This window comes from Citrus sinensis, chromosome 2 (genome assembly GCF_022201045.2).
Source record: "Citrus sinensis cultivar Valencia sweet orange chromosome 2, DVS_A1.0, whole genome shotgun sequence".
In the NCBI taxonomy this organism is placed as follows: domain Eukaryota; kingdom Viridiplantae; phylum Streptophyta; class Magnoliopsida; order Sapindales; family Rutaceae; genus Citrus; species Citrus sinensis.
Genome location: NC_068557.1, coordinates 20,880,420 through 20,887,452, shown reverse-complemented (window position 1 = coordinate 20,887,452; position 7,033 = coordinate 20,880,420). Strand labels below are relative to the sequence as shown.

General features: G+C 35.1%; 1 pseudogene; it reads left to right on the top strand.

Annotated features, from left to right (window-relative positions):
- The first annotated feature begins 602 nt into the window (after nucleotides 1-602).
- Nucleotides 603-7,033, top strand: part of LOC102619194 (glucose-6-phosphate 1-dehydrogenase, chloroplastic-like) — a 77,343-nt pseudogene continuing 70,912 nt past the window's right edge.

Here is a 7,033-nt window from a genome sequence, read left to right as displayed (position 1 = left end):
ACGGATTATAAATTTTCAATCTAATCTAAGGATTGGTGAAATTCAATTCAAATCCAATCCATACATCTGTAGATCGGATGCAGATTTGACCCAATTCATAATCAATCCACCATTTTGTGAATTGGTTTGGGAACAAAATTTTTTAATTCTATCCAATCCACGAACTAGCTAAATAAAAAAATTTAATATAAAAATAATTTTACTACCGATCAAATTTAAAATTAAATAAGATTTAAATAAATTAATTGTTTAAATAAAGTTAGAAAAAACATTTAAAGTTTCAAAATATAACACACCAAAATGAAAAAAAAATTCATTCGTTTAGATCAGTACATGGAAATTAACTATTTAGGAATATATTTGTTTATTTAATTTTTTTATTATTATTATCGGATAAGATATACTATAGTGTTAATGTAATTATATTTTAACTTATTTATTTATTAGTGAGTACTAATACCATATTTATAAGTTTTATTTTTAATTAAATAAAAACTTTTTATTTTTTTGTGGATTTGTGGATTTTGCGTATTTACAGAAGTAGATCCATATCCAATCCACCGATTGTGTATTATCAAATTTTCAATCAAATCCAATCCACTAATCCACGTATCAGACTTTTACAGATCGAATTTTTACGGATCTTGAGTAGATCAGATTGGATTCTGAACACCTCTACTTTGAGTTTAGGTTTAGCTGGAAAACCTGTGGCCAACAACCATTCCGAGCCTCAAGAGATAGAGGCCTCCGTTCCGGCATCATCTGAAAAAGCGGGTTCTACACTCAGTATAACATTTGTTGGAGCCTCAGGGGACCTCGCAAAGAAGAAGATTTTTCCCGCACTTTTCGCACTATACTATGAAGATTGTCTGCCTGAGGTTCTATGCTTTGTTGCTTCAATAATTTCACTTTTTCACCGTGCCGTGATGAATGTTCAATAGCTGATAAGTTTTCATTTTGTCCTCCATTTATCATCCTTATGCAGGATTTTACAGTTTTTGGTTATGCTCGGACTAAATTGACTGATGAGGAGCTGAGGAACGTGATTAGAAAAACTTTAACTTGTGGAATTGATAAGAAGTATGTAATTTTGTGAAACCCTCAACTGTACTTTTTAGCAGACTATGCATTTTGTATTTAGTAATAGTTGAGGGAACTTACAGGGTAAATTGTGAAGACAAAATTGGATCAGTTCTTGAAGAGATGCTTTTACCATTCGGGTTTGTACAACTCTGAGGAGCATTTTGCAGAACTAGACAGCAAACTGAAAGAGAAAGAGGTAATTAATTGCTTCTTTACATTTATGAAATTTGTAGCTTTATGGGAACTCTGGAGTCAGATTCTACTAATGCATGTCCAACAAGTAAGTAGTAAGGGTTGATTTTATCGTCTTTACTACATGACAAATTAGCCTTGCGAATGGATACTTAAGCCTTGAGATACGATAAAATATTACAGGGAAGGCAAGAGATGTTGATGCCAAATTTTGGCTTCAACAAGCAGATTTATATTTTTCGGAAACTGGTACTCTGCTAATTGATGACTCTGATCTCGTTTTGCTACTGCAGAAACTGTCGGGGCCCCAACATTATTGCAATCAGAAAACCTCTGACGCTTGTATCGGATTAAAGGGCTTTAATATTAATTTCAAACAATAAAGTATAATAAGATGTTCTTAATTCCACTCACAGATTAATGGTGCAGTTGAATAAATCCTCGTTTGCTTCATTAACTGTCCATCTCTGTTTGGAGTCTTTCCCTTTATGAATTACTTCGCCCTCAATTTTAGGTAGTATTGGAGCCATTGAATACTTGAACTAACAGAACATTTCATTAACTATCTTTTGGTGGAATTTTGTTTCCATATCCCTTTGATATCATGGGATATTAAATGGTTATTTGATTGCAGCGAAGTTTTCCATACCCCCTAGAAGGTGGGAGCAATAGGGAGGGGGTGCGGGTAAAATCCCGTTAGTAAATGTTAGTCTCTAGCAAATGTATTGAATCCAAATAAGAACTATTACTAGATTCATTAGTTCTGCTCTGTAATGGACCAAGTTACTGACATATTTCATATTGTTCCACCAATTGTAAAATAAATTCATGTTTAGGAAGATAGTTACTAGCTCCCTGTGTCAAATTTGATGTTTGTTTATTTTAGTTTTATTTTTTTAACCCAGTGTAAGAAAATGGTATTTTAGGTTGGAAAGCTATCGAACAGGTTGTTTTACTTATCAATACCTCCAAACATTTTTGTGGAGGTGGCGAAATGTGCTAGCCTTAGAGCTTCATCAGCTACTGGTTGGACAAGAGTCATTGTTGAAAAACCGATTGGTCGGGACTCTAAGTCTTCTGGCGAGTTAACTAGAAGTTTGAAGCAGTATCTAAGAGAGGATCAAATATTCAGGTTTGTCACTCATTTGCTTCCTTAAAGAAAGACATGTGGGATAATGTTTGACTGTATTGATATCCTTTCAGGTTGACCATTACTTGGGTAAGGAGCTGGTTGAGAATCTATCAGTGCTTCGATTCTCCAATCTTGTTTTTGAGCCTCTATGGTCCAGGAATTGCATCCGCAATGCACAATTTATATTTTCTGAAGATTTTGGAACAGGGAGACCGGGGGGGGGGGGGGGGTGAGTTGTATATGTTGCCTGAAGATATTGTTATTATACTAGAAGTTGTTTCAGACACCCAGATCAGCTGATTTTTTGGTAAAACTTTCCAGTTATTTTGATAACTATGGAATCATACGAGATACAATGCAAAATCATCTCTTGCAAATACTGGCATTATTTGCAATGGAGACTCCCGTCAGCTTAGATGCAGAAGACATTAGAAATGAAAAGGTAATTTGGTTTTCTTTTCTTCGACAAATTTTACAAACTAGAATTGTGGTCTCCTGGTCCCCTTTGTGTACCATTTCTATGATTGCTAGAGATCCTATTTTAAGGTATACCTACGCACCACCATCACCATCAAAGAAGAATCAAATCCCATGGTGGGTTATGGAAATGCTACACTCCTAGCAATTGTTTTAAGTTAATCATTGACTTTGTTGTGCGTGGCTTCATTAAGGTGAAGGTTCTTCGACCAATGCAACAGCTTCTGCTTGAAGATGTAATTGTTGGTCAATACAAGGGCCACAACAAGGGTAGTAAATCATATCCTGCTTATATTGATGACCCAACTGTGCCAAAGGACAGTCTCACGCCAACATTTGCAGCGGCTGCTCTTTTTATCAACAATGCAAGATGGGATGGGGTTCCTTTCCTGATGAAAGCAGGCAAAGCGCTCCATACCAAACGGTAGGCAGTATTTCTTCCCTTTTCATGTGGATCTATTCTTTCACCATGTTCTCTTATATTGTAGAATATGCTCAACTGGTTGACTTGAGAATGTTGTGTCAATGAAACTTCAGTGCAGAGATCAGAGTTCAGTTCAGACATGTCCCTGGAAACTTGTACAAGCGGAATTTTGGAACTGACTTAGACAAGGCTACAAATGAGCTTGTGCTCCGACTCCAGCCTGATGAAGCTATATATCTGAAGATCAACAACAAAGTTCCTGGTCTTGGAATGAGATTGGATCGCAGCGACCTTAATTTGCTTTATCGATCAAGGTAAGAGACCATTTAGACAGTTACCTACAAATAATACTTGTAATCTTCATTCTATAATATATGACCTAGAATACTCAATTATGGAGTGGGACTGTGAGCATCAATTTCATAAAATCTTCTCAAGTGATGAGCCTTCGTCTTTATTCATGTTTCGTAATTATTTATGGCTCATGTAACGATTAAATTCTTTAATTTTTTATTTTTAAAGAATTTGTATAAAATCCTAATTAATATTAAAAGTAAGTGGACTGTATTAATCTCATGTCCTGACCAAATTTGTGTGATTTTAGTATATGTTGGATATGCCTGTCATCTCAATGATTTATGTATTAATTGATATTCGATCAGTCACATGGTGATTAACTAATAGGTTTGGCAAACAATTACATACAAACGTTTTTTAAATTAATGACTAGAATGGTAATTTTATAGTTTTTAAAATAATTGTTATTAGTTGTGATATAGAAATAATTAGTTGTGAAAAAATTGTAAAAATATTAGTCAAACGCTTGGTAAATTTTATTTTTAAAGGCGTTTTGTAAATTAGTTAAGTAATAAATTATATTTGGCAAATCTCATTTTTAAATTGATGTATGAATACAAATGATTTAATTAGACATAAAGTTATAAAATTTATTTACCCGTGCATTTATTTTATAATAACATGTGTATATAGTAATATTTTATGTGCATATAGAATAATTTGTAACTAAAACAAATTAACCGTATTTATTTTGTTATCTCAATATAGTTCAAAATAATAATAATTTCTTTAAATGTAATGATTTTATTTCCTAATTGAATAAAAGATAATTTTGGATTTTTATAACATATATTAGGATATATATGAAATTGTTTAAGTATAAAACTGATTTTTAAAATCAGATTTTGAAAAACTACTCTCTGTCACATGATAAGGTGATTTTGTGGAAAATGATTTTTAAACAAATTTATCAAACGCTAAAATTAACTTTTAATTTTTGAAAATCACCTTTAAATCTCTCAAAAATAATTTCAAATGGGCTCTAACTGGGAAATCATAATAATAGTACGATAATATAAAGAGATTTATTGAAATCGGAAGAAAAAGAAAAGCTAATTAATTAAATTCTGTGCCTATGTCTTCTCCTCCTTCCATTACTTTCCGGTGGCAGTCGAAAAGTCTTTATAAGCCATTCATACTTTCTTGTGCAGAAGATGTGCCCAAGTACTACTCCTATTATTGTCCCACTTGCATACCCTGCTAGAACTATCTTCCAGTCAAATGCGAGTACAGATTCTGAGGGTGGATCTGTTGGAATTTCCTTATGTCAATAAGTTGCTTTTATGGTCCTAGTCTTTAGGAAGTTTGTTGGTAATGTTATTTGCAAGATTGAGTTTACCTAGTCTTTAGGCTAGAGTTACTGGAAAGTGGCTGCAATATTTACTGAATAATGGCTGCTATTATTTCGTTAAGTTTGTTCATGTAACGCCTATAAAAGGCAACCTCATTGTGAATAAAATGTGTAGTACTTTCATCCATTTATCCTTGCTTTGAGTGAACTATTTCATATTCACTTATAACAGTGGTATCAGAACTTGAATTAGAAGAGTGGGATTGACAGAGTTAGTAACAGCAGCTTACTTGGCTTGTTTTCACTCGTGTTGCAGCAGCAGAAATTCATGGCTTCTGAGAATTTTGTTCAACCTGCAATTCCCCGCTTTGATGGTCACTATGACCATTGGAGCATGTTGATGGAGAATTTCTTAAGGTCCAAGGAGTATTGGCAAGTTGTTTCAACTGGAATAACTGAACCACCAGCCGGTGTTGTTTTGACGGATGCTCAGAAAATAGAGCTTGAAGGGCAACGATTAAAGGATCTCAAGGCAAAGAATTACTTGTTCCAAGCTATTGATCGCTCAATCTTGGAAACAATTCTTAACAAAGACTCCTCCAAACAAATTTGGGATTCCTTGAAAAAGAAGTATCAAGGGACAGCAAGGGCGAAGCGGGTACACCTCCAGACACTTCGAGCTGAATTTGAATCTCTACGAATGAAGATGGGAGAGTCGGTCTCAGCATACTTTGCAAGGACAATGGCAATTGCAAATAAGAGACGAATTCATGGCGAGCAGCTCGAGGATGTTATCATAATTGAGAAGATTCTTAGATCTTTAAGGGCAAAATTTAACTATGTTGTTTGTGCGATTGAGGAATCAAGGGATATTGACACACTTTCGATTGATGAATTGGAAAGCACTTTGCTAGTCCATGAGCAGAAAGTAATCCGACAGGATAAGGAAGAACAGGCATTACAGGCAGCAGCAAATCTCAAACCAACTGGAGGGGGTAAAGGAGGTTGGAAAGGCAAGAATGGGCAGAACAGATCAGAAGAAAAGGTTGATGATTGTCAAGGAAAAGGAAAGGATTATGATGGTCAGAATTCGACATGACATAAACCAAAGTCTAAAGACAAATCGAATGTTAAATGCTTCCGTTGTCAGAAGTACGGTCATTACCGCTCCGAGTGCCGTACTAATTTAAATAAGAATCGTGGTGAGAAATCTAACTTTGCAGAAAAGAAGGAAGAAGAAATTTCCCTTCTTATGGCATGTCATACAAAGGAGGAAAGTCACCAAAATCTATGGTACTTAGATACCGGTTGCAGCAATCATATGTGTGGGGATAAATCTGCTTTTTCTGACTTGGATGAGACTTTTCGGAATACTGTAAAATTTGGTGATGACTCCACAGTTTCTGTCATGGGGAAAGGAAGGGTTGCAATCCAAACCAAGGAAAGTTCTCATTCTATCTCAAATGTTCTATTCATTCCTGAACTGAAAACTAACCTTCTCAGTGTTGGCCAGTTACAAGAAAAGGGGTATGAGATCTCTATCAAGGAAGGAGTTTGCCGAATCCACGATGAAAAATTGGGCTTAATTGCTCAAGTGAAAATGACGGCAAACAGAATGTTCCCATTGTATCTTCACCATACTGCACACTCATGTTTTGCTGCAAATTTCAAAGATACAGCATGGTTATGGCACTTTCGTTACGGGCATCTTAGTTTTGGTGGATTGAAGACCTTGCAGCAGAAAAATATGGTGGTAGGCCTTCCACAATTTGAGCAACCTTCACAGCTTTGCGAAGAGTGTATTGTCAGTAAGCAACATCGAGATAATTTCCCAAAAGGAAAATCTCGGAGGGCAAAGAAAGTGCTGGAGCTAGTGCATTCTGACTTATGTGGACCAATCAAGCCAACATCAAATGGAGGTAAATGATATTTTATCTCATTTATTGATGATTTTAGTCGAAAAACCTGGGTTTATTTCTTGCAAGAAAAATCGGAAGCTTTCACAGCCTTTCAAATGTTTAAAGCACTAGTTGAAAGAGAAGCTGACAGCCAAATTAAAATATTGCGTACTGATCGT